The 27639-nt window shown below is 42.5% G+C and overlaps 1 protein-coding gene across 2 annotated transcripts in view; it reads right to left on the reverse strand.

Moving 5' to 3' along the window:
* The window catches only part of LOC137371193 (CRACD-like protein), a 250581-nt gene extending 225671 nt beyond the window's left edge, over nucleotides 1-24910 (reverse strand). The window contains exon 1 of one of the 2 annotated variants that reach the window (XM_068033333.1): nucleotides 24787-24910. The gene's annotated coding sequence lies outside the window, so the exon portion shown is untranslated. The other variant, XM_068033335.1, reaches the window with a different exon arrangement.
* Between the last annotated feature and the right edge of the window lie 2729 nt (nucleotides 24911-27639).

The following is a 27639-nucleotide window of genomic DNA, read 5'->3' on the forward strand; positions in this document are numbered from 1 at the left end:
CTGTGTCTACTCCCCTTCTTGAACAAGGGGACAACATTTGCTATCCTCCAGTCTTCCGGCACTATTCCTGTCGACAATGACGACATAAAGATTTAGGCTGAGATAGCTGCCAGGAAGAGGGATAGAGTCGATTGCTTGGAAACGGAGTTTGGAGCAGGGACCGAAAACAATAGCTGCAGTTTTCAAATATTTAATTGGAGGAAATTTCTGCTCATCCAATATTGGATGTCAGATAGGATGCTCATAGAGATTGATCAGCTTGAAGCATATGTTCAGTGTAATAGGATTGCAGTCAGTGCTCCTCTAGCAGTAGTGGTGAATGGTTGTTTTTCAGACTAGAGGAAGGTAGACAATGGGGTTCCCCAAGAGTTAGTACTAGGACAGCTGCTTTTTGTGATCTATATTAATGAACTAGACTTAGGTGTGCAGGGCACAATTTCAAAATTTGCAGATGATACAAAACTTGAAAGTATTGTGAGGAGGATAGTGACAGACCTCAGGAGGACATAGACTGGTGGAATGGGCAGACACGTGGCAGATGAAATTTAATGCGGAGAAATGTGAAGTGATACATTTTGGTGGTAAGAATGAGGAAAGGCAATATAAAATAAAGGATACAATTCTAAAGGGGGTGCAGGGACAGAGGGACCTTGGGGTATCTGTGCACAAATCATTGAAGGTAGCAGGGCAGGTTGAGAAAATGGTTAATAAGGCATCCTGGGCTTTTTAAATAGAGTAATAGAGTCCAAAGGCATTGAGGTTATGCTGAACCTTTATAAAACACTGGTTTGGCCTCAACCTGAAGTACAGTGTCTAATTCTGGGCACTACATTTTAGGAAGGATGTGAAGGCATTAGAGAGGGTGCATTAGAGAATGGTTCCAGGGATGAGAGACTTCAGCTATGTGGTTAGGTTGGAAAAGATGGGGCTGTTCTCCTTAGAGAAGAGAAGATTAAGAGGAGATTTGATAGAGGTGTACAAAATGATGAGGGGTCTGGACAAAGTGGATAGAGAGAAACTGTTCCCATTAGCTGAAGGGTCAAGAACCTGAGGACACTGACTTAAGGTGATTGACAAAAGAAGCAGAGGTGACATGAGGAATGCACTGCCTGAGAGTGTGGCAGAGGCAGATTCAATCATGGCTTTCAAAAGGGAACTGGATACATTAACTGAAAAGAAGAAAAAAAAAATCAGGGTTACTGGGAAACAGCAGGGGAGTGGGACTAGCTGAGTTACTCTTGCAGAGAGCCAGCACAGACACGACAGGCTGAATGGCCTCCTTCCATGCTGTGACTATTCTATGATTCTATGACTTGGCTGATCAACAGGGAAGGCTACTTGGACTTCATGGAAGCGCAGCATCTTTGGAGGCTAAGGTCCAATGGGTGCCATTTATATAGGAAGACCTCCAGTCACCATCCACTGCCCAGACGATGCTGCTACTGTAAAAGCCATTATTCACTTCAACAATTATGCTTTTGGCTCTTTTCATGCAGTTACTGAGGGGCCATTTGTAGGGTCACCCAATTCAATGTCCACAGATGCATCATGAGATTCAAGAGGGTCAACAGCATTTCAACACTCACCACAGTGCAGCAGATGCAGCAACAGAAAGAGAGGGCTTCACATTTCCATTGCTCCTCTGGCTTTCAAGTACAAGTAGTCAGTGATTGAGCTGCTAACATCCTGGATCCCATCCATAATACTACATGAATTATATATGACCTACATGGACAGAAAGACGTAACACTGTGCATTTGGTCCTTCAGTTAGCAGCACAAAATCATTTTCAGTCAATGTCAGGCTCAGGTCCTACAATTAATTTATTTCATGCCAATCATCTGTGCCAGCCTTACATGAAAAAGATACTGATTCTGAGGTAAAAACAGACAATGCTGGAAATACTCAGCAGGTCTGGCAGCATCTGTGCTAGTTCCAGCATTTTCTGTTTTTATTTCAAAATTCCAGCATCTGTAATATTTTGCTTTTGTGTTCTGACTGAGTTCTGATGAAAGGTCAGTGACCTGAAACGTTAAAGCTGTTTCTCGCTCCACAGATGCTGCCAGAACTGCTGAGTATTTCCAGCACTTTGTTTTTATTTCAGATTTTCAGCATCTGCAGTATTTTGCTCTCGTGTTACGTGAAGAGGAAAGCAGAATGGAAGAATGGCGCCTATGAAACTAAGACTAAGACTATCTACTCGAGTCCTGCCAAATAATACTGTTGTGGCAGACACAAACAGAACTTGAGTGCCAATAGAGTAAGGACCGTGTAACCCCTAGGATCATTTGAGAGAACAGGATTGGCATCTTGAACTTGTGCTTCAGATGCCTGGGCAGTTCAGAGGGCACATTGCAGTCCAGCCCTCCCAAAGTTCTCCAGCATCGTTGCTTGTGGCGCATGCACAAAGATTTACTCTGCAAAGAGGCCTACTCAATGGAAGAAGAGCAGAACCCAGAATGTGCACCAAAAACTGGAAGAAGCCAAGTGATAATGGGTAAATAGCAGGACTGTAGATTCGAGGGAGTGCCTCTGCTCCTCTTGGCTCCAGAAAAAGGAAAATGTTTTTAAGCTTACCTTTAGCTGGCGGCAGGCAGGAGCTGCTGAAGACTTCGCAACAAATTCTGTAGGGGATTCCTTCGACAGGCAGTAGATCCCCAAGAAACAAATGCAAGGGGCCCCAACACCCATTTTAGGTGGTCGCCCAGCACTGGGCACAACTGAAGGTTGTTCTAATTGGCTCAGCACTGCACTGGGCCCAGTAAATTAATGGGGAGTAAAACGGTGGGGAACTGACGAACTCGTGGATGATCTTTTCGCGGTTTGATTTTGCTTAATGTCAGTCGCACACTTATTATTGTGCCAAGTCATTGCAATAAAAGTAAAAAGTGATTCAGGATGTATAAATGCAGAAGCTGTTGTGCAAATGATGCGATGTGAAATCTGAAATGTGGAGGGTTTTGCAAGTCTAGATAAAGGTTTCTTTTCCGTAAACATGTGAAGACCTAAGCTGAAGACATTAATCCACAAAAATGCATTCAGGTAATATTGATTTAAATAAAAGGTCATTTGTTTTACGAAAAGCCTATTCCTTCACACTTGAGGATCACTGCCACTGAGTGGGTGCACCTGTGGATAAGCAACATCCTAAATTACTGAATCCAGTCACATCTCATAATATCCATAAAGCCTTGCAGCACAGAATGAACCTTACAGAGAACTGGCTCACGCTGATGAATTGTAACTAAGCAACCTTACTCTTGTTTTTTTTTTACAGCCTATTTATCAGATTTGGGAAGATAAGCTCGTCTTAGGACAACTGCACTTTGTTTTTGACCAACAACCAAATTCTTAAAACCCTAATAAACAGTTTAAAAGGCATGCTCCACTTGTCTGAACTAAAGTGGAGTCTTACATTTGTATTTTAGACCTTGAGTACAGGTTTTCGTGAAACAAAGAGAGGGGGTGAAATTGCTCTTTGACATTAGCAGAAATCAGATGATAGGGAATCACCAGGTCGTTTTATACTTAATTCTCTTTTCCATCAAGTCCTTTTAACCCCTGCAAAATTTATCCCCTGTATATTTTTATTCAGTGCATGATTACAATGGTTTATTGCTTTTCAAATATATTGTGTCAAATTTTCTGCACTTAGGCACAGGCAAATGGCTGCACAATGACTGAGAACCTCACATTTGTAGAGGTTAAAAGCAAAGAGGCAGGTGGTAGCAATGACACAGCAGCACAGTTCGTGAATTAGCATGGGGCAAATCCTTTGTTATTGCAGAGCGTTGTTTATGCTGGTAATTAGAGTTCTATCCGAATTACCGCAGAGAAGAGAAGAACTGGCCTATACTGCTCCAAAAACATCTGTGGTCAAGCCTTGAATTTTAGGCCAGAACATTAACGACTCACACCTTCATCAGCGAGAATGGTGCATAAGAGGGGTTAAAAATGCGAAAATTCTATTTCCCAGCTGCAACCAGCTGCGTCCCGGCAACTGTGATTTTTACGACAACAAAAAGAACAACTTGCAATTAAAAAGCATCTTTAACATAATAAAATGTCCCACGGCGCTTCACAGGAGCATTATAAAGCAAAATTTAACACTGAGCCGCAAAAGGAGGAGGTATTCCGAAAGATGACCAAAAGGTTGGTCAAAGAGGTAGGTTTTAAGGGGTGCCTTAAAAGGAAGAAAGAGAGGTAGAGGTGGAGAAGTGTAGGGAGGGAATTCCAGAGCTCCGGGTCAGGGCAGCTGAAGGCGTGGCCAAGGGTGGAGCGATTAAAATCGGGAATGCTCAAGAGGCCAGAATTACAGAAGTGTGGATATCTCAGGAGGTTGTGGATATGGAGGAGATGAGAGAGATAGGGAGGGACGAGGCCATGAGAGATTTGAAAACAAGGATGAGAATTTTAAAATCAAGACGTTGCTTAACCTGGAGCCAATGTAGGTAGCGAGCACAGGGGTGATGGGTGAATGGGACTTGGTGCGAAATATGGTAAGGGCAGCAGGATTTTGGATGACCTGGAATTGATGCCGAATATTGCAATTGGCAAGGCTGCAGCTAATGGCAGGCAGGGGTCTACATAATATTCAAAAATTAAACAGCCCGATGACATCATCCTCACGGCAACATAATCTTTACTTCAAATCAGGAGGAGTCCCTAACTGTCTGCAGCCAGGCAGCAGAATCACAACGAGGGGTACCAACTGGCCAAGGTAAGAAGGGAGAGCACGGCATCAGCTGAGGAGCAGGGCAAAGGTCCCAGAACTGCAAGGATGCCATACCAGGGGGGCAACGGGCAAGTGCCACCTCGTTAGAGGTGACAAGTGGGGGGGGCGCGCTGGCAGTACTTGTACTTAGGAGAGGCTTCCTATCATGGGCCTCATTCATCCAGGCTTCAGGGATCCCGTTGAAGAGAAGGTGCAGCAGAGCGGGAGGGAGGGCCAAGCACCTGCAGTGGCATAGCAGCAACCTGTGAGCCCACAGCTGGGTCTGCAGCGGCCACCAGAGAGGGGTGAAGGCGACAGAGGGGAAAAACAGGTGGCTCCCCCACGCAGAAGGAGGTACCCTCCAGACAGGGTCGAGGTTCAACTACCTGCAGATATCTGAGGTCTATAATTCCCTATTTTTTGTCTACCTCTGTATGCAATACTCTAGGTGCGGTCTCACTAATATAAAATAAAAACAAGAAATGCTAGAAATACTCAGCAGGTCTGGCAGCATCTGTGGAGAGAGAAGCAGAGTTAATGTTTCAGGTCAGTGACAGGTCAGGTTCAGATGAAGGGTCACTGACCTGAAACGTTAACTCTGCTTCTCTCTCCACAGATGCGGCCAGACCTGCTGAGTATTTCCAGAATTTCTTGTTTTTATTTCAGATCTCCAGCATCTGCAGTATTTTGCTTTTATTTTATGCGGTCTCACTAATGCCTTGTACAGTTGCAGCAACACTTCCCTACTTTTATACTCTATTCCTTTAGCAATAAATAATAAAATTCCATTTGCCTTCCTTATTACCTGCTGTACCCGCATACTAGCTTTCTGCGATTCATGCACAAGGACACCCAGATCCCTCTGCAATGAAGCACTCTGAAGTTTCTCTCCATTTAGATAATAATTTGCCTTTCTATTCTTCCGACCAAAATGGATAACCTCACACTTATCCACGTTAAACTCCAGCTACCAAATTTTGGCCCATTCACCTAACCTATCCATATCCATTTGTTACTTTCTTATTTCCTTATTGCAACTTACTATCCCATCTATTTTAGTATCATCTGCAAATCTGGCTATAGTACCTTCTATCCCTGCATCCAAGTCATTAATATAGATTGTAAATAGTTGGGGCCCGAGGACCAAACCCTGTGGCACCCCACTAGATACATCTTGCCAACCAGAAAAGAGCCCATTTATCCTGACTCTCTGTTTTCTGTTGGTTAGCCAATCCTCTATCCAGGCTAATAAACTGCTCCTAACCCCATATGATCTTACCTTGTGTATAAACCTTTCGTGCGGCACCGTATCAAATGCCTTCTGGAAGTCCAGATATACTACATCTACAGGATCCCCATTATCCACTTCACTTGTTACATCTTCGAAGAACTCTAGCAAATTAGTCAAACACGATTTACCCTTCATAAAACTATGGTTTGTTTGTAAATTCCTTACAGTGTAAAACAAAGCCATATAGGATATGCTCCAATTTATCCCAAATCCCGGGGATAGAGTAATTAGCATAATATGGTATTTTTGGCAATGCTGCAACTCATCTACCACCTGCCTCACACACAGCATTTTGAATGCTAAAATGCACTTTCTGCTTGTAAATTTCTGGCCGTTGTGACATGACCGGTTATCAAGTTCAGGAAAACCAGCAGGAAATGACTGGCTTTTTTCCTCTTTTTACATTATGCCTTGTGACACCTGAAATGTGTCAAATACTCTGTGCTTAATTTGTTCTAGAGCTCAAAGTTTTTAATTCTTTATGGAAAAGCATGCATCATTGCAAATGTACTTCTAATTGAATTAATAATATATGATTAAAAGGCCAATTAAAGTCATTGATCAGAAGCCAACTAGAATTTTCTAGGAGGCCTGTGGGCTCCCCGCAGCGCTGCTAGCATGGCAGATGCCTCGAGACAGCCTCCTGTTGGCAGATCAGGGACTCAGCGCTCCAGGATGACTCTAAGGCCCCCCACCTGCCTGCCGAGCCACAGCTGTGGCCACAGGCCACCCTGTGGAAGGGTTTCCCTTCCACAATGGGGGTCTGGCAGCTCCGACCATTTTTTAGCTCAAGCCTTTTAAAATTGCTGAGGGGGTGCCTCAACATTGAGGCGCCTTCTCTCTCCTTAACCTGCAATGGCAGGCTGCAGCTCCTTCCGTGCTGCAGGGCTTCCTATTGGCCCTCCAGCTTCAAGAGCTCACCAGCCGTTCTTAATTGGACAGTGAGCCGCCCTCTGCCCACTTATTGGCCAATAACGGCCAAATTGATGTCAGGTTGCTGCTCCCGACACAGTGTGGGTTGGGAACCCCATTTGATCCCAATATTCAGGTCCAGACCCAAAACACAAAGTCCTGCCCATAATCACAAAAAAGTCAAAGGGAAGATTCAAAGAAAGTCTTTATAAGTAGTGGAGTTCAAGTGCAGCATTCACTGCTACAAAGCATTGTTAAAGCAGAGTCGATAAATTCTTTTAAAAGGCAATTAATTGTTGGAAAAAGGGAATGAAAATGTATGGGGAGCAAGCAGGAGAATGGACAGAAACATTGGTGCAGATTTGATTGGCCAAACATCTTGCAACATTCCATGATTCTATCAAGCTGACCATCACATATCTAGAATAATAGGATGGTTACAGACCAGAAGGAGGCCATTCAGCCTGTCAAGTCCATGCTGGCTCTCTGCAACAGCAACTCAGCTAGTCCCACTCCCCCCATTTTTTCCCTGTAGCCCTGCAAATCATTTCTCCTCAGGTAATTATCCAATTCCCATTGGTAAGCCATACCTGAATCTGCCTCCACTACACTTTCAGGCAGTGCATTCCAGATCTTAATCACTCACTGCATGAGATTTTCCTCATGTTACCTTTGGTTCTTTTGCCATTCATCTTAAATCAGTGTGCTCTGGTTCTCGACCCTTCTGCCATTGCGAACAGTTTCTCCCTATTTATGTTATCTAGACTCGTTACTTTGAACACCTCCAGCAAATCTCCTCTCAACCGTCTCTTCTCGAAGAAGAAAAGCCCTGGCTTCTCTAATCTATCCACGTCACTGAAGACCCTCAGCCTGGAACCATTCTTGTAAATCTTCTCTGCACTCTCTCCAATGCCTTCACATCCTTCCTAAAGGGCGGCGCTCAGAATTGGACACAACACTCCACTTCTGGCCGAACCAGAGTTTTATAAATGTTCATCAGAACCTCCTTGCTCTTGTACGCTATGCCTCTATTTATAAAATCCAGGATCCTGTATACCTATTAACCGCTTTCTCAACCTGCCCTGCTACCTTCAACAATTTGTGCACATAAGTTTCTCTGCTCTTGCACCCCCTTTACAATTGCATTGTTTATTTTATATTACCTCTCCTTGTTTCCTCCCAAAATGTATCACTTCACACTTCTCTGCATTAAATTTCATCTGTCAGGTGTCCACCCATTCCCAGCCTGTCTATGTCCTCTTGAATTTAATCACCATCCTCCTTACATTTCACAATACTTCAAAGTTTTATGTAATCTGCAAATTTTGAAATTGTGCCCTGTACACCCAAGTTAAGGTCATCAATATAGATGAAGAAAAGCAGTGGTCCTAACCCCACTATATACCTTCCTCCAGTCCAAAAAACACCCGTTCACTCCTGCTCCCTGTTCCCTGTCACTATAAATCCAAATGCATATGGTCGAGTTTCAGGTTAAATATGAGCAGTATATTTTAGTTGAAGTAAACCATTTGCTGTACTTGCATCAAACATCAAATATATACTTAACCTATCGATTTCTACATGGAAGGTATTAGATTTACTGATTTGCACTGAGCACTGGGTTTCAAAGGACTGTGATTGGTTTGGCTCTGACTGAAATAAATTGATATCCTGTGGAGTCTTTAAGCCCTATAATCCACTAATGCATCATTCCCATTCGAAAAAGAAGGCTCAATGCTAATGGCCTTCTTCATTAAAAGAAAATCTAGCCAGATTGTTAAAAGCCTATTTGTAATAACTGCTAAAAGAAATGCAAACATTACCGTATCCTTTCAGCTGTCCTATTTTGTTTGTTACCAGCAGTATGTGAAGTAAGATAGGTGTAGTTACACTGTACATGATAAATACTACACTCTACAACTGTGAAAGTCATAGTTAATGGTGTGAGCAGTATGGAAAGTTCTATTTTATGAAGGCAAAAACAAATCACCAGTGAAAATAGCAAAGCACATTAATAAATGAGAGAAACTCCAAGCAGATTATGTACAGCAGTAATCTTTAAATTTATAGAACAATGACAGTCCTCTTTCTCAAAATACTATTAGCCTTTATTCACAAACAAAATACTCATTAAAGATTCATGATTATTGACTTGGATGCTCTCAGTCTACCCATCATACTGCATCTCCTATCCACTGTATTAATTGACTTGTACATTTTCACAATCAAGCTTTGTTTTACTAGATGTTGCTAATATTTTATATTGTGTGTACATATATTTATGTATGCAACATAAAATATTAGCAATAGCTACAAAAAAAAGTTCACAGTAGAAAATTGTTGTTCAGTCTATCAGTATGTTGCAGGACCAATTAACACTGCAGAAAAGGTGCAAATATTCTTTAGCGTCATTTGTACTTGTTTCTGCTTATTTGCATTTTTTAAATAAACAACAAAGTCATTATAGTGGCTAATGTTATCATCATCTCCAGTTCCAGTTTTTCCAATTCCACTGCAAACCTACCCTTTCCTTGACTCTGAAATAATGAAAGAAAGTGTCTGAGCTGGTCAGTGGTACAGGGGCGTGAGTGGCGCAGGGGATGAAATCAAAAAAAGGCAGAGCGACATAGGCAGACAGGGCAGAATCTTTATCATCAGTGTCATGATAATCATCAACTGAGAAATAATTAATTTCTTATGCCTCATCCGTATCACCACCTTCCACTTCTTCAGACTCTATTACTGTGCTGGATCTGTGCAGGAAGAGGACACAAGCTAAGAATGGGTGTGCAGTACTCAGAGATGGTGATGAGATAGAGAAAGCCTGGAGGCAAATGGCAGCCGGATTCTTTAAGATGCCGTAGCTGATGCAGTTACTGCTTCACATCCAATCAGGTGCCACTGGCATTGGTTCAGCAACTTTCCCATTTGTTGCTGCCATGTTTTTATGATCTGGGATGCACTACCTGAAAAAATTCAATAACAACTTTCAAAAGGGACTTTGATAAATACCTGGAGGGGGAAAATTTGCAGGGCTATGGGGAAAGAGCAGTGGAATGGGACTAATTGGACAGCTCTTTCCAAGAGCCAGCATAAGCACGATGGGCCAAATGGCCTCCATATATGTGCTGTATCATTTTATAATTCTATATGGAATGCCTTCCATGCTGTTCATCTGCCTGCTCCTTGAACTTAAGTCTGCTGACGCATATCTGGAATGCCCCCACTAATGACCTGCCTTTTCCAGGCATTGTAAACCACTTTATACCAACAGCATTATGCAAAGGCAAGTCCCAGCGGCAGCAGTCAGCTGCTATAATGGGGGGATTAATGCTGAAGTGGCCTGTAATACAAGAAGTGGGAGTTGTAAGGGGCTGTATGCGATGAAGGTTTGTGAGGGAAGTTTCAAGCACAGGTTCCAGGCAGAAAATTTACAGTGTCATTGATCCTAGGGTGCACTTTTATTCTGTTTAAGAAGGGTGATTTGTGCATGCTGTTAAAATGAAAACATCATTTTTAGAGATATGTTATCTGTTAAGTACTTGAAATCTTGGAGTTAGATGCTAACTTAGCCCATTGCTTCAATGTTGGAGAATCATACCCTTCTTCAATAGATTGTTGTTTCAAGTGGCTTACTCCCAGGTCTCTGCCAAATATCACTATCTCTTAGTGTGTACTTTGTTCATCTCTTCATTTTATCTGGATAACCAGGAGCTCACTGTCTGGGTGATCACGTGGCCACAGCTACATTCTGCCAACATCCAGAAGACTAAGCAGATACAGTAAACTGCTGAGTCAGCAGCTAGACCGATGTTAGAATATTTTCACCATGAATTTAGTACAGTGAGTTTACAAAGTTAGACTCCTGACCTCACGTTAATTTACCTTATGATACTCCAACTTTGAACAATTGCCTGACCTAGCATCTTAATTTTATTTTTAGGGACACATTTTATAACTTAAGTATTGCCGAAAAAAAAAGAGATATGCTGTCAAAGCTTTTCATCTTGCACTCATCTGGATAGATGCATGAATGCCAAAGAGAACAAAAAATTATACAGCACGGAAAGGGTGCTGATTGGTCAAGACTTTGTCACGGAGAATGTACCAGTGAACTATTGTCCCCCACGCTTTTGTTTAACTTAAAAAAGGATAATAACTGGACATGTTCCTTCTGCCTGCAGAGGGCAGGTCTCTGCGCATGAACAGCCAAAGGGACATATGCATGATACACAAGCAGCAATTACCTGATCAGGGTAGCCATTATCCCACAGTCTAGCATTCTCATGAATGGGAACTAAGGCCACCACTCTTGGACCTGAAAAATGCCCAGTCTACCTCAAATTACCCTGGAAGGGTAAGGTATCTCAAATTTGAGCAACAGGTAAAGCTAGCCATTTCACACTGCTACTATGCAGTAGCAACACAAATGGCATTTTCCATCAACAGGATGCTGCCGTCAAGCCAAAAAGATGTTCTGTCTACCACAAAATGAGTAATGTATATACGAATTCTAGTGCCAGTGTGATGCCAGGTACCTACGCTGTATGTCCCAACAACTGGTGGATCGCATCAAACAGCACGGTCCTTTGGCTGTTCACAATAGGCAGAGTACTGACCATACTCAACCTGCCTGTACTTGCAAAACTCAGAGCACAATGTCTAACATTGATGTGATTCCGCAATTGGACAGCACTTACTGAACAGTCCCGAGTGTGCTAAGAATTACACTAACAGGCTCCGGCTCAGGCTCACTTACGCTTGCTAGAAACTACATATATTCATATGCAGGGTCCTGTCCTCTGCAGGCAAAAGGAACATGTCCAGGCGTTGTGCTTTTTTTGAATTAAACAAAAAGCGTGGGGACAATAGTTCCCTGGTGCATTCTCCATGGCAATGCCTCGACCAGAGTCGACTTGCCCACCAATCAGCACCCTTTTTTCATATAGTATAAATTGTTGCTCCCTTTGAAATTTGGCATTCTTGTATCTGTCCTGACGAGTGGATGATGAAAAGCTTCAACAGCATGTCTCTTTTTTCAGCAATACTCCAGTTTAGTTCTACCAGGTGACTTTTTTTTTTTTAAACTTCTGTAATTGCATTTCTAGACTCACTGACATAGACAGCATTATGCTTATCTCAACAGTACTCTGGCAGTCATGGCTCAAAGGGACCTGTAGCATAGTGGTTACATTATTTGGTTAATGATGCTGAGACCTGCTTTTATATCCCATAATGGCAACTGAGAATTTTAAATTCAGTTAATTAAAGTCTGGAATTTAAAAAAGCTAGTATGAGTAATTTTGTCTATGTAACTATTGTTTTGTCTTAAAAAGCAATCTGGTTCGCCAATCTGCCATCCTTACCCGGTCTGGTCTATATGTGACTCCAGACCCACAACAATGTGGATCGCTCTTAGCTGGCACTCTGAAATGGCCTAGCAAACCACTCAGTTGTCAAGAAGGTGGCTCACCACTGCCTTTTCAAGGGCAATTAGGGTGGGCTATAAATGCTGACTGTGCCAATGAATGATTAAGTTAAAAAGGTCTGATCGTACATAATAAGCAAAGTGCCACTATATAGACCCACTCCTCTGCTCTTTCTGCACCAGATAAATCAGAAAATTGCTATTTATCTCAGTCAATCCACAGCAAAACAGAAACATGGCACCATTCCCCATTTGCACTTTGTCAGCTGGTGGAGAAAAGCAATCTGTGCTGAATCGAACTGTTTGGCTCCATTCAGGTGAACCACCCAATTTCAGATAATCCATGTCTGAAGCCTGGATATTCACTCATCCCAAGAAGTGCATCAGCCAATGAAATTTCTGAAAAATTACACAGTAAAGTGTCAGCTCAAAAAGGCTTAAGAATTCCTGAACAAGAGAGCAAGGGAGCCATTTTAAAAAGCCAATAAGTTAGCCATATGAGAGCCATTTTAGCCAATCAATTTGACACTTTGGCTTGTTATCGTTTTCCTCTAGGCTGCTTCCTAACGAACAGTATAGTATTTAAGATGAACTGAGCTTTATATACATCTCATCAGCATGCCTGCCCAGATGCAAAGGTTGCCACCATGGCACAGAGTGGCTCACAGGGTTTGTCAGAGAACAGAGCCCAGAGTTTGTTTGACCCATTGTCCACCAAATTTTGGGGCGATAACCAAGTGGGATTGGAAAATGCAGCGAGCATTGATTATGCTGGATGCCTGCTCAATTTTGCACCTGCCCTATTTTCCGCTGTCATTTTCAACAGCTGGCAGAAGTACCCACCCATTTTTGGACACGCATATTTGACCAAGAAGCAGTGCCCATGGGGGCCTTGATTTCCAGAGGACAGCATCACAGATTTCTGCTAAATGCCACAAGCAGACCTGCAGCCCACCTCCAACATGCACTATGCTCTTGCTGCACTTGTTAATGTCACAACCATGCTGTAAGGTCCTTCAAGCCTGTCATTGGAGATGTCTGTAGCATATGCCAAACAGCTGTACATAGTTAAATCAAGCAAGTCATGGATACATTATTCTCTAGAAGCATAAATTAAATCCATTTCCATAGGGAGAACTGGCACAACGTAACAAGGGATTGAAATTTTTACAGAGTAGCAGAATTCGCCAAAGTATAAGGAATTGCACCCATGTGGCCATATATGCACCCTGATCAATGGTTGTATAAGAAAATCCATTTATGACCAGCAGCACATCAACATGCAACGGAGGGCTGCTTCCCCAGAAACGGCCACAGCAGGATGTGAAATTCAACTTCTGCCCAAAACGGGTGTGAAATCAGAAAAGTGGCTGCACCGTCTTCCTAATATCAGCATTGAGAGGCCCAAAGAATTTCCTGGATAGGGCCTCATATGCTGCCAATGATCTGTAGGTACTAAATGGGCACCCCACTGCAATGCAAGGATTGTAGGAGGCAGGAAATTATCAGAAGGGCCCTTCCTCAGTATTTATGTGGAAAGAATTACAGCCCCAATCAAAGCACCCCCACCCAAAAATCCCTTATGGGATGCACACTCTGGCCATTTGTACCTGAAAATTGAAAACTGGGTCCTACAGCTGGTTTAGAACCCAGTCTTGTGCATTGTGACAACCTGAGACGCAAGAGGAGAGTATGCTGCTCATTCATTTACCATGCCTATCCAAGACTTATATCAGACCAGCCTTGGGCTAAGCCACCCCCAGTTCTCAATTGCTGGTTGCCAGTTCTTCCAGGTGAGAAACTAGTTCCTCCCTCCCCCACCAACCCCTCCCCCACACCCACCAAACCCCCCAACCCCTCCCCCACACCCACCAAACCCCTCAACCCCTCCCCCACACCCACCAAACCCCCCAACCCCTCCCCCACACCCACCAAACCCCCCAACCCCTCCCCCACACCCACCAAACCCCCCAACCCCTCCCCCACGCCCACCAAACCCCCCAACCCCTCCCCCACGCCCACCAAACCCCCCAACCCCTCCCCCACGCCCATCAAACCCCCAACCCCTCCCCCACGCCCATCAAACCCCCAACCCCTCCCCCACGCCCACCAAACCCCCAACCCCTCCCCCACGCCCACCAAACCCCCAACCCCTCCCCCACGCCCACCAAACCCCCAACCCCTCCCCCACGCCCACCAAACCCCCAACCCCTCCCCCACGCCCACCAAACCACCACCACTGTAATTCCTCTGCTTTCCCTAACTCCCCAGAAAAATATCAAACAGTTCCATGAAACATCTTCTGTAATCCTCAATCACCCCTTTTCAGTCGTCTCCCCATTAGCAACGGACTATGGGTGCTTGCCTTATGGCACTTTATGAAATATTAAGAGAGCTAAGTATTTTGTTTTTCTGATTTCTTTTGTAGATCCAACACAGTTTTTCTCTGTTTTTTGAAATTAATTCTCCGGATATTGGCACTACTGAGGCCAGCATTTATTAGTTATCCCTTTCTCTTTGCCCATTGCTCTCTTAGTATTTAAGGCTACTTAGAAGATGAGTAAAGGCATAATCTTTCTGCAACTTGACAAATTCTTCCACTGAGAATTGTGGTCCACTGTCTGACCTCACTTGGTCAGGTGTTCATGACAAGGCAAATGTGGAATTTTGATTTGCCACTGCTATTTGAGCTCTAATTTGGTTAAAAGAACAATTTCTATTTATCATGCAAAACACTCTACAATCAGGAGTTTTGTACCTGCTTTCAAATCAAACTGATCAGTTATGACCCTCTACCAAGGATGCTTGGCAGAACACAAGGAATCATGTGTCTGGCATTATTTTTAATCTTGTTTGCACAGCTGCTACAGTTCCCAGTTATTTGTTCAAAAGATTGCTCAAACTCGGCCACCACATACTTTGCTTAACTCAATCTCTGCATTTTTGCACACATTGGCATCCTGCATGTACCCTGGCCAATATTTCAGACAGCGTTAATGTAGCAATCACTAGATGAGTTTCCTTTACTAGAAGTTCATCTTCAACCATTGTTTCTCCTGCCATGGCCTGTTAAACCTCTGATTTATTCAACTGTTCCTGTGTATATTGTTCCATGATCAGCTGACAGCTCTTATCCTTTACTCCAGGGAATAACTTCACGATTCTTCTCTACACTCCCTTCTGGCACTTCAATGTCACCGTTGTGTGTTAGCAACCAGACTTGCACACAGTACTTAAGGAGGAGTCTGAGCAGAGCACTGCACAATTTGATTGTGACTCATTGGATTTATATCCTACACTTTCGACTTTTTATTCATTGCGGTTTTGCTTTGATTGGACATGCTTAATGTTGAACCTACCAAGACTCCTACCTCTATTTCAAACCCTCCAAGGAGTGCTGTCACATGTCTTTCCTTCCTATGCACAGTACTTTTCTGTTGTCTGCAATAAATTTCATTTGCCATTGCTCTGCCCACATTTTGCGAACTTATTCTGTAATTTGTTTTTTTCATTTCCATTCGGCAAATTTGACAGTGAGTTTCTGAATCAACGTTATTTGTGAAAATTAAAAACAGTAGCAGTCCCTATATCAAGTCCTGAGACACCACACTAAGCACCTTCTCCACCTAACCCAACTCCTCTAATGAGGGCTTGTTGCTTTCTGCGCGTTAGTGAATTTCTTATCCATTCCCAAAGTTTACCCATATCATCCGTTAAGTTTGACTACTTTTTGGGGGGAAACTTAAGACATATTAATTTGTAGGGCTTTCTACAGACCACTTGGAATGTCAATTCCTGAAAGAAATTGGTCAGAAAGGATCTTCCCCTTCTGAATCCATGATGACTACTATTTACTGGATTCTTATTTCAAATAATCAAGCTGATACAGAATGGAGGCTAATGGATCTGTACTGTAGTTGCTTGTGTCTGTTTCATTATCTTTTTTGATTATGAGCACCACAATATTTTGATTCCAATCAGCTGATCACTCCCCAAGGTCAAGTGACTCATTCATAATGACAGTTAATGCTCACAGATTTCCTCCTCAGTTTCTCTTCAGAACGAAAACAACTTGCACTTAAATAGCACCGTTAATGTGTAAAACAGCCCAAGGCACTGCGGAACCCTGACATCAGGACCAAATGGGGGTCCCGAGCCCATACCCCAATCACGGGGCCAGCAGCTCTAGAGCCTTGGGAGCCCCAGCAAGAAGGATGGGTACTGCTGAGTCAGCTTGGAGAGCACAAGGGTGCCTCAAGATTGAGGCGGCTTTGAAAGGGTGAAAATAATTAAACTTTTTAAGAGGGGCCAAGCAGCCTTCTAACTGGAGGGCAAACCAGCATTTGGACCGTGGGTGAGGCCTTTTCCGCCAAAGGCCCCACCGGCAAAATGCCAATGAGTGCTTAAAATGGCCCCTAATTGGGGCCTTAAATATGCAGATTGGCTTCCCACTGCAAGGCAGCGAGCAGCCAATCGATTTTCCTGCCTGTCCCTGGGCAACTTCCATGGCAGCAAGAATGCGCGGGCAGACATTCCAGCGCAGCTTCCCGCTATTTTCCCAGTTCCTGTTGTGGAAAGGCAATGCTTCCTATTTACAGCACTTCATAGCGCTCACATACTTAAGATCAGCCAACATCAGAGTGGGTGTGTTATAGCTATAGCAATACCATCTAACAGAATCCCAATGGAATGGTTTCACTCCATAACATTGTTGTCAGTGGAACCAATCTCTTTAGAGACTGAATCACCTCTGTTTTTTTTTGCTTTTCCAGTTTCCACTGTCTTAAATAGGTGACCAGAAGGATAAAAAGCACATCTCCTGTTAGTTGATATAATTCCATGACACCTCATTAACATTTACCGAATGGAATACGTCATAAGTAGACTTTACCCATAATTCAACATTCATCATGTTTTTACCTTCCATTCTGTTGGCAATTTTTCAGGAGACAGTTGCATAGTGGTAATGTCACTGAACTAGTAATCCAAAAGCTAAAGCTATTGCCCTGGGGACAGGAATTCAAATTCCACCATGGCAGCTGGTGGAATTTAAATTCAATTAATTAATAAAAGAACTTTGGAATTAAAAGCTAGTCTCAGCAATGGTGGATGCAACTATCATCCATTGCTGTAAAAAAAACCCATCTGGTTCACTAATGTACTTTAGGGAAGGAAGTTTGCTGTCCTTACCTGGTCTGGCCTAAATGTGACTCCGGAACCACAGCAATGTGGTTGACTCTTAAATGCCCTCTGAAATAACTTAGCAAGGCAGTCAGTTGTCAAGGCCAATTAGGAATGGGCAGCTCTGTAACACAGGAGTCTGTGCTCTACGGGCTGTTCCCAGGGACGCTCACCAAGACAAACATCAACTGCTGCTGGGGGACTATCAATTCGGTGAAAGACGCCCTTTGGTCTGCCCGAAACTTGCTGGTCTTCCAGCGCAAAGAGTTGTCCATGACCGAATGTTGCAGACTGGCACATTCCAAGGTCCAGGACTACGTGCTGAGGGACGCACTAAAGCTTGGGGCAGCTGCAGCAAAGGCTCAATGGGGAAAGACCACAGTGTAAGGTCCTCCCACCAAGCTGAACGGAGGGGCTGGATCCATGGAAACCCCTCGAACTGTATCGGAAAATTTTCACTTGCGGTAAAATGTAAAAATGTTAATGGCATGACAAATGAAATGGAAGGGTTGTGAGGCAACTCATGATTGTATTGAAGGAAACTGATCTCCCTTGCAATGTTTGTATTTTTTGGTGCTGTTTGAAACTGTTTGGCAATGTAGTTTTTACAGATTTTTATGAATAAAGTATATTTTGGAAATAAAAAAAAAAATTAGGAATGGGCAACAAATGCTGGCCTGTCGATGATGCCCACATCCCATGAAAGAATAAAAATAACTACTTGTCTCCATTACAGTTGCTGAATTGTTTGTTCCTGTTTGTTTCATTTAATATTAAAATATTACATAACTACACCATGTAAACCATGTATTATTAATTAGACGCCACATATGATTCTTATTTTATATGGAATATTTTGGCATGTTGTATATTGTTGTGGGTAGTTTGCAAACAACTCTGGTAGACCATATTCACACCTACTGTGTTTCTCTTGGCATGTGGTGGAGGAATGTATTGTATAAGTCTTTAGATTATAAATTATCTGGTGGCGAATCCCCATACAAAGTAAAGCCCTATTCTATCACAGCTCTAACGCATGGGACAACATCAAAAGAGTCACCTTTGTAAGTCAGATCAACAAAATCGCTTTGACACCTTCAAGGACTCAGCCTTGGTTCAATGGTAGCACTCTCACTAAGCCAGAAAGTTTATGGGTACAAGCCAGGGCCTGAGTATATAATAAAAGCAAAATACTGCGGATGCTGGAAATCTGAAATAAAAACAAGAAATGCTGGAACCACTCAGCAGGTCTGGCAGCATCTGTGAAAAGAGAAGCAGAGTTAACGTTTCGGGTCGTTAACTCTGCTCCTCTTTTCACAGATGCTGCTAGACCTGCTGTGTGGTTCCAGCATTTCCTGTTTTTATGCCTGAGTATATAATCCTGGTTAACACGTCTGTATGGTACAGAGACTGCTGCATTTTTTTTATTCTTGGGATATGGGTGCCACTAGCAATGCCAGCATTTGTTGCCCATCCCTAGTTACCCTTGAGAAGTGGTAGGCCTTCTTCTTGAACTGCTGTAATCCATATGGTGAGAGTATCCCTCAGTGCTGTTAGGTAGGGAATTCCAGGATTTTGACACAGCGATGAAGAACGAAAGACACTATACATCCAAATTGGGATGCTGTGTGACTCAGAGGAACATTGGAAGCGATGGTGTTTCCATCCACCTTTAAGGTAGTGTATTGGTAGGAAGTACTGCCTTTCAGATGAGACATTAAACCAAGGCCTCATCTGCCCTCTGTGGTGGATGTAAAAGATCCCATGACAATATTCAACCAAGAGCAGGAGAATTCTCCCACTGTCATGATCCTTTGCATATATTAATGTGGGGCCTAACCAATGTTTTAGGATCTCTCAGGAAAATTAGGCCACTCTGAATAGAGCGGGTACAGGCCTGCTCCGACCACTCAGGTTTTCTAGCTGTGGATGTGACCTAACAGGCAACTAGGTTTAGGTTTGATGTAAAGCCAGGATGAGTAGGACTGCTCCTCCCTGCTCCACATGAGTTCCAAGGGCCCCCTCCATTCTCCTCCCCTCTCCCAGCCCACTGCCAAAGGAACAGGTGACTGGATATTAATCTTTACAAAATGAGCAGGCTGTATGTGGAGGCACAACAAACGCCAGCGATCGCCCAAATAATGTTAATAAGACCCGAGGCCCAATTTCAGCCTTGGGCCGTCCAGTTGGGTTGAGTTGCCCATTTAAGGCACTAAGGGAATTTACAATGCAAAGTACATATTAGGCATTTGTATGAAACATGATGTGGCAATATGCTCTTTGAAATAAAAATGAACAGTATTCACTGACTTTTAAGTTTATAACTGAAGCCTCCAGACAAAAGGTAATAACTCAAATATTATATTTGGGTAACCTCGTCCTTATTGGAAAAGTCTCCATTTCAAATTCTACTTTGCAATAGAGCATTGAAGAAAACATTTTCATTAGGGGGTGGCACAGTGGTGCGGTGGTTAGCACCACAGTCTCACAGCTCCAGTGACCCGGGTTCAATTCTGGGTACTGCCTGTGTGGAGTTTGCAAGTTCTCCCTGTGTCTGCATGGGTTTCCTCCAGGTGCTCTGGTTTCCTCCCACAGCCAAAAGACTTGCAGGTTGGTAGGTAAATTGGCCATTATAAATTGCCCCTAGTATAGGTAGGTGGTAGGGGAATATAGGGACAGGTGAGGATGTGGTAGGAATATGGGATTAGTGTAGGATTAGTATAAATGGGTGTTTAATGGTCGGCACAGACTCGGTGGGCCGAAGGGCCTGTTTCAGTGCTGTATCTCTAAAGTAAAAAATTTGTATAGCAACTTATCACATCCTTGAGACACTTTTAACATTGAAAAACCTCCCAAAACATTTTACAACTAGAAATAGATAGAGAGAGAGAGAGAGAGAGAGAGAGAGATGATGTTGAACAGTAGAAGTAGGAGAGGTGACTGAAAACTTGATTGAAAAGTGTGTTTTGAGGAGTGGTGCAGAGAGTGAGGCTGAAGTGGCTAAAGACTCTGCCACCAATGCAGTAAAGAGAAAAGGCGATGCACAAAAGGCTAGAAGACCGAAGGATGTGTGAGAGAGTATAAAACTGGGGATGGTTGCTGAAGTTAGAGGGAGGATTTGGAGCCAAGGACATGGAGCCTAAATTTAGCATATTGAGAGGCACAGAACCAGTGTAGGTTAGAGAAGATAGGATGAAATCAAGTTGGTCTCAATATTCAACAGTTGCACTTGGAGAAATTGAACTTTATGAAAGTTGGAGGATTTGAAGGCCAGCAAGGAGAGTGTTCGTGTAGCCAGGCCCGAGTGTTACAAAAAATAATTTCAGTGACAGAAGGACTGATGTAGAGCCAGGGGTTTGCAATACTGCAAGAGATAGAAATGAGTATTCTGGTAATGGATAGGATATGAGGTCTGAGAATTAGCTGGGGATCTAATAGAATATCAGTGTTGCACACATACTGGTTGAGTCTGTGTGAGTGACCCGAGAGGGAGATGGAGTCAGTAGCAAGGGAGTGAACTTTATGGCAGGTGGCGGGGGCAGGGGGTGTGACAAAACTATGCCTTCAATCTTCCTAACCTCCAGTTGAAGGATGTTATATTCAAAGAGACTCCTTTGTAGAAAGGTTTTTAGTGGAAGCTTACAAAATTCTCTGATCAAACATGTCTTTCTAAGAGAAGTTTCAGTAACCCCCATAAACAAATTGACATCTTTGTTATTCTAAACTCTCAGTTCTTGGTTGACTAAAATATTTGGCCTGCAAGGTAGAAATTCCTGACAACAGTATATCTTGACAACAAAAGTATACTTTCCATTTTTACCAATTCAGTTATGGTCACATGGGCTATACACATAATCTTATTGCTCCAGTTTCAATTAGAAATTAAATAACATTATCGGATAAGAAAGTTTCCATTTGGGTACTGAGTGGTGCAGTGGTTTAGACACTAGATTTCAATCCAGCCCAGATGGAATGAAAGGCTCCTCTGCCTGCTACCAAGGGTCCTATGTGAAAAGAGAATGAATTTCCTGTTAAACCTAGGTCTAATATCGCAACCTCCCTCAGAGAGACCACAGGTTGCGCTAATGTGGGAAATGAACAGAAATTCACACTGATACAAAGCAATGCTCTTTTGAGATTGGTGGCCAAGGCAGATTGTCAGGGTAAAGTTCAGGAAGCTTTACTCTGCATCTGACTCTGCGGCACAGTGGCGCAGTGGTTCGCACCGCAGCCTCACAGCTCCAGCGACCCGGGTTCAATTCTGGGTACTGCCTGTGTGGAGTTTGCAAGTTCTCCCTGTGTTTGCGTGGGTTTCCTCCGGGTGCTCCGGTTTCCCCCCACATGCCAAAGACTTGCAGGTTGATAGGTAAATTGGCCATTAGCAATTGCCCCTAGTGTAGGTAGGTGGTAGGGAAATATAGGGACAGGTGGGGATGTGGTAGGAATATGGGATTAGTGTAGCATTGGTATAAATGGGTGGTTGATGGTCGGCACAGACTCGGTGGGCCGAAGGGCCTGTTTCAGTGCTGTATCTCTAAACTAAACTAAACCACACCTGACCTGGAAGTGCTTGATACAGAGTGCCTCAGCATTCACATTCCTCGACTCAATTAGCACAAAACAAATAGATATTCCCTCTTGCAAAAAAGTTAAGCAGTTTGAAATTATGTAATCTGTCCCCGTCGCAGAACCTCTGTCCTAGTCAAAATGCTGATGTTAACTAGATGGACAAAGTAGTCCAGAAATTGGTGACGCAAATGGAAAGTTGTCACTAGAGATTTCAAATGCGTGCAAGCACAAAAATGTGACAGCAACAAAGCACTTTGATCGACAGCATGTCTCTTTCTGCACTTTTCTGTGAACACTGACAAGAGAACATTTAAACTATTGGCTGCTCTGAGCACCAGTTCTGTGTTTAGGAACAGTAACCCTCAGGTCCATAAACAGTTGAATAATGCAGCTATTCGGCTATAGTTAGATATTTTCTGTTCTGTTGCTTTAGTTAGTAATAAAGCTCACAACTTTATCACTGCTCCAGAGCAAGTTCATAGTATACACAAGGAACCGCTAGATACAAGTTCTGTTCTGCTAGATTTTCTAATGATGATGGTGCTTTGTCCATTGTTGTTGATGATGAGAATCCAATATATATTTTCAATATATATTGACCATATACATTTGCTCAGGTAATCTTTCAGAATAAAAAATCTTTTCAGATAAAATTTGATTGTGCACTTTTGTTCCTTGGCACTGGGATAGTATCAAATGACAACATAACACAAGAGTAATGTAGTGTGCAAAACCAATTTTGTAAGTCAAAGAGGTCCAAGAGTTGAAAGTATATTTATAATTAGAGATTAATTTCACTATAATTTGAAAAAAATAACCACTTTCAATGCTAAACCCTGGAGATGGCACAGAGCAGGTGTAAATGAACTGACAACCAAAAGATTGCAGTTCAAACGTTTAACTACTTAAACAATAGAAATTATTTATATTTCAATTCCTGACCTTTAAAAACCCTTTGAATTCAGAGAAAATCTGCCCTTTGGGACGCAAGAACATTAGGAACAGAAGTCGGCTATGCACCATCATTCAACTGGATCATGACCGATCTGCACCTCAAGTCTCAATTTTCCCATCATTGCTCCACATCTCTTGATATCCTGACCCAACAACGAACGATACAACTCAATCTTGAAAGCTCTAATTGTCCAAAATCCACAGCTTTTTGGGATAAAGCATTATCAATTTCTACTGCTTTTTTTGTGAAAAGGTGCTTCCTGATTTCACTCCTGAATATCTGAGCTCTGATTTTAAGATTACATCCTAATTGGTATTGATTTCCCCCACTAGAGAAAATAGTTCCTTCCTTTATACCCAATCAAATTGTTTTAACATTCTGAACACCTTGATCAGATTGCCCCTTAATTTTGTATACTCAAGCAGAGTTTATGCAATCCATCCTCACAATTTACTCTCTAAGCCCCAGTATCATTTGGTGACACAGCAGAATTGTACAGGAAAGATGAGCTTTCCTTGTATTTCCAGTTAGCCGCATTTGGCTGTCAATGTCCCCATATAGGTATAAAAAGGGCTCCATAAATTGTCCATATAATAGTTCACCAAGGGGCTCAATTTAAAAGATATTGGAATTGATTTCTAAAGATTCAGCACTCTTGTTGTTTTGAAATAGTGAATGTAGTAACTCAAGTCTTATCCTACTAGATTCTTGCTCTGTGTAATTAATCTTCTTGTAGGTAAATAGTTTTGGCCTGAGTGCAACTGTCTGATAATGTTGTATTTTCTGCCTACAGAGCAGAAGGAGAATATGGCTGTCAATTCACATAATATCCAACGCATTATATTATGGTAAAAGAGAAATTGTTCATCTTATGGTACCATATTCCAATCCCATCACACAGAAGGTTACAACTTTTAGTTCGTAGGAAACATGGTTCCCTTATGGAAAAATACATTATCTATGAACGTGACTGAGAATTGTTGGGAAGAAGCTCAAATTGTAGTAGGGGATTTTTAGGAGGATGAACTTACATGGGATGCGCCAAAAGACTTGCAGGTGATAGGTAAATTGGCTGTTATAAATTGCCCCTAGTATAGATAGGTGGTAGGGCATATGGGATTACTGTAGGGTTAGTATAAATGGGTGGTTGTTGGTCGGCACAGATTCGGTGGGCCAAAGGGCCTGTTTCAGTGCTGTATCTCTAAAAAAAATAGTCTTTCTCATCTCTATTTTTGCAATCTTATGATGACTTCAGATTATCAATTCTGACTCAGAACAGGTGTAGAGTAGCAACACCCCATGAATTACAACCCATTCAACGATCATGCTACCGCAGGGATAACTCACCCTTAACTTTTGAAACTAGGATGAAGTTATCTCAGCAACCTAAAATTCAACGAGGAAAAGTCAATGCAAAACAAAGCGAAAACGGTCAATCAACATCGACCCCAATATTAAACACCATGGAGAAGTAACAGAGCTGCCTCAACAAACAGCAAAAGAAACATGTTCATGCAGAGTTTATTATATCATTTATACGGGTTACTTAAGACAAAAGTAATCCTCGACAAAGCGGTTCATAAAAGTATGATACATGTTTGCTAATTATTCACCAACCTGGAATCAACAGCAAGCGGCAGCTCTAAAGCAAGTTACCAGAAGAGTTCCTCAACTGGAGAGAGAATGGCTCTCATATTATTAGCTCCTGCAAAGTTATTCCTGTTTTACTGACTCACCTACACGGTTACCACTGTAGGCAGAAGTGTCCATGGGCCGGCTGCTGAGTACTGGCTTTCCACAATCGCCGCTCTTGCTCTCTCACTGCACGGTGCAAACAGCAACAGGTTTGTCCCTGTACTTTACAGTAACCCGGGGCGGAGCCAGTCCTCGGGGCTGGGCCAGATAAACCAATGTCATCAGCAGTTTGTGACACCTGGTGTAGACAGGTGAGTAGACTGGGAGGTACTTAAGGTAGGGGGAGGAGTCCTCCATCATATTTTATAGTATTGCACAGGCTTTTTTTTAATATTACAAGGGAAGTCAAGAATTTCTAAAATGTAAACGTAGACCCCCTAAAGTCTTAAAGAAAAGTCCATTATTTTTTGCTCATGATAAAAACATAAAAAATATGTAGACCATTCGGCCCCTCGAGCCTACTCCACCATTAGACACGATTTTAGCTGAGCTGTTACCTCTACTTTCCTGCCTGCTCCCCATAATTCTTGATTCCTGGAGAGGTCAAAAATCTCTCAGTCTCAGTCTTGAATATACTCAACGATGGAGCATCCACAACCCTCTGGGGTAGAGAATTCCAAAGATTCACAACCCTCTGTGTGGCAAAATTTCTCATCTTTGTCCTAACTGATCAACTCCTTATCCAGAGACTGTGCCCCCATGTTTTACATTCCCCAGTCAGGGGAAACAACCTCTCAGTGTCTACCCTGTCAAGCCCCTTCATAACCTTGTATGTTTCAACAAGATCACCTCACATTCTTCTAAAGGCCAGAGTGTATAGGCCCAATTTACTCAGCCTCTCATCATAGGAAAATGCTCTCATCCCAGGAAACAATCTAGTGAACCTTCACTGTGCTGCCTCCAAGACAAGTATATCCTTCTTTAGATATGGAGACCAAAACTACACACAGTACTCCAGGTGTGGTCTCACCAAAGTTCTGTACAATTGTAGCAAGACTTCCTTATTTTTGTACTCCAATCACATTGCAATGAAGGCCAAAATGCCATTTGCTTTTCTAATTGCTTGCTGTACCTGCATGCTAAGTTTCTGTGTTCCTTGTCCAAGTACACCCAAGTCTCTCTGAACATCAACATTTAAAAATATCATGCCTTTTAAATAATATTCTGCTCTTCTATTCTTACTACCAAAGTGAATAACTTCACACTTCCCCCACATTATAGTCCTTCTGCGACCTTGTTACCCACTCACTTAACCTCTATATTTCTTTGCAGCCTCTTCGTGTCTTCCTTACAGCTTACATTCCCACCTAACTTTGTGTTGTCATGAAACTTAGACACGTTACTCTCAGTCTCTTTGTTTAAGTCATTAATAAAGATTGTAAATAGCTGAGTCCCCAGCACTGATCCTTGCGGCACTCCACTAGTTACAGCCTGCCAACTTGAAAATGCCCTGTTTATCCCTACTCTCTGCTTCCTGTCCATTAACCAATCCTCCATCTATGTTAATATGTTACCCCAACTCCATGATCCCTTGTCTTGCATATTAACCTTTTGTGTGGCATCTTATTGAATACCTTTGGGAAATCCAAGTATACCACATCTACTGGTTCCTCTTGATTTACCCTACTGGTTACATTTTTGTTGAAGACTTAGAACTGTTTTAAAAAAATATTTCCCACTGTTTATTGACTGCCATGGCTTTTAGTTTATTGTTTGGGACTGGAGTATGTCGCTTTCAAACTTAATATGGAATTCAATTGTATTATGATCACCTTTTCCCCCAGAGGATCTTTTACAATGAAATTACTAATTAAACATGCCTCATTGCACAATACTAGATCCAAGATAGCTTTATCCCTAGTCGTTTCCACCACAGGAAACTGTCACAAAAGCATTCCACAAACTCATCTTCCACACCACCTTTGCCAATTTGATTTGTTCAGTCTATATGAAGATTAAAGTACCCCACAATTATTACATTGCCTTTGTTACAAGCTCCAATTATTTCTTTGCTTAATGCTCTGTCCAACAGCATAACTACTGTTAGGGTGCCTATAAATTACTTCCACCAGTGTTTTGTGGCCCTTGTTATTTCTAATCTCCACCCACAATGATTCTAATTCCTGATCCTCTGAGACAAGATCCTTTCTCACTAATGTTCTTATTTCATCCTTTACTATTGGGACAATTCTACTTTTCTATTCTGCCTTTTTTCCCCAAAATATTTTGTAGCCTGGAATATTTATTTCTCAACCTTGGTCACCTCATAACCATGTCGCTGTAATATATCTCTATTTGTGCCACTAGTTCATCTACCTTATTGTGAATACTTCATGCATTCAGATAATGAGCCTTTAATTTTGATGTGAAAGTATACCAATTACTGTTTTCAATTAGTTTTAAAATCAAAAGGAATGAGAATGCAAACCCATTAACAAATTTAGGGTAAAAATTGAAAGCTCTGAGAATCATAGAATGGTTACAGTATAGTAAAAGTTGCCACCCAGGTTAATAGAGCTGTTAAGAAGGCATATGGTGTGTTAGCTTTTATTAGTAGGGGGATTGAGTTTAGGAGCCACGAGGTCATGCTGCAGCTGTACAGAACTCTGGTGCGGCCCCACCTGGAGTATTGCGTGCAGTTCTGGTCACCGCATTATAGGAAGGATGTGGAAGCTTTGGAAAAGGTGCAGAGGAGATTTACTAGGATGTTGCCTGGTATGGAGGGAAGGTCTTACGAGGAAAGGCTGAGGGACTTGAGGTTGTTTTCGTTAGAGAGAAGGAGGAGAAGAGGTGACTTAATAGAGACATATAAGATAATCAGAGGGTTGGACAGGGTGGATAGTGAGAGCCTTTTTCCTCGGATGGTGATGGCAAACACGAGGGGACATAGCTTT

The sequence above is a fragment of the Heterodontus francisci genome, chromosome 6 (genome assembly GCF_036365525.1).
Source record: "Heterodontus francisci isolate sHetFra1 chromosome 6, sHetFra1.hap1, whole genome shotgun sequence".
NCBI classification, from domain to species: Eukaryota; Metazoa; Chordata; class Chondrichthyes; order Heterodontiformes; family Heterodontidae; genus Heterodontus; species Heterodontus francisci.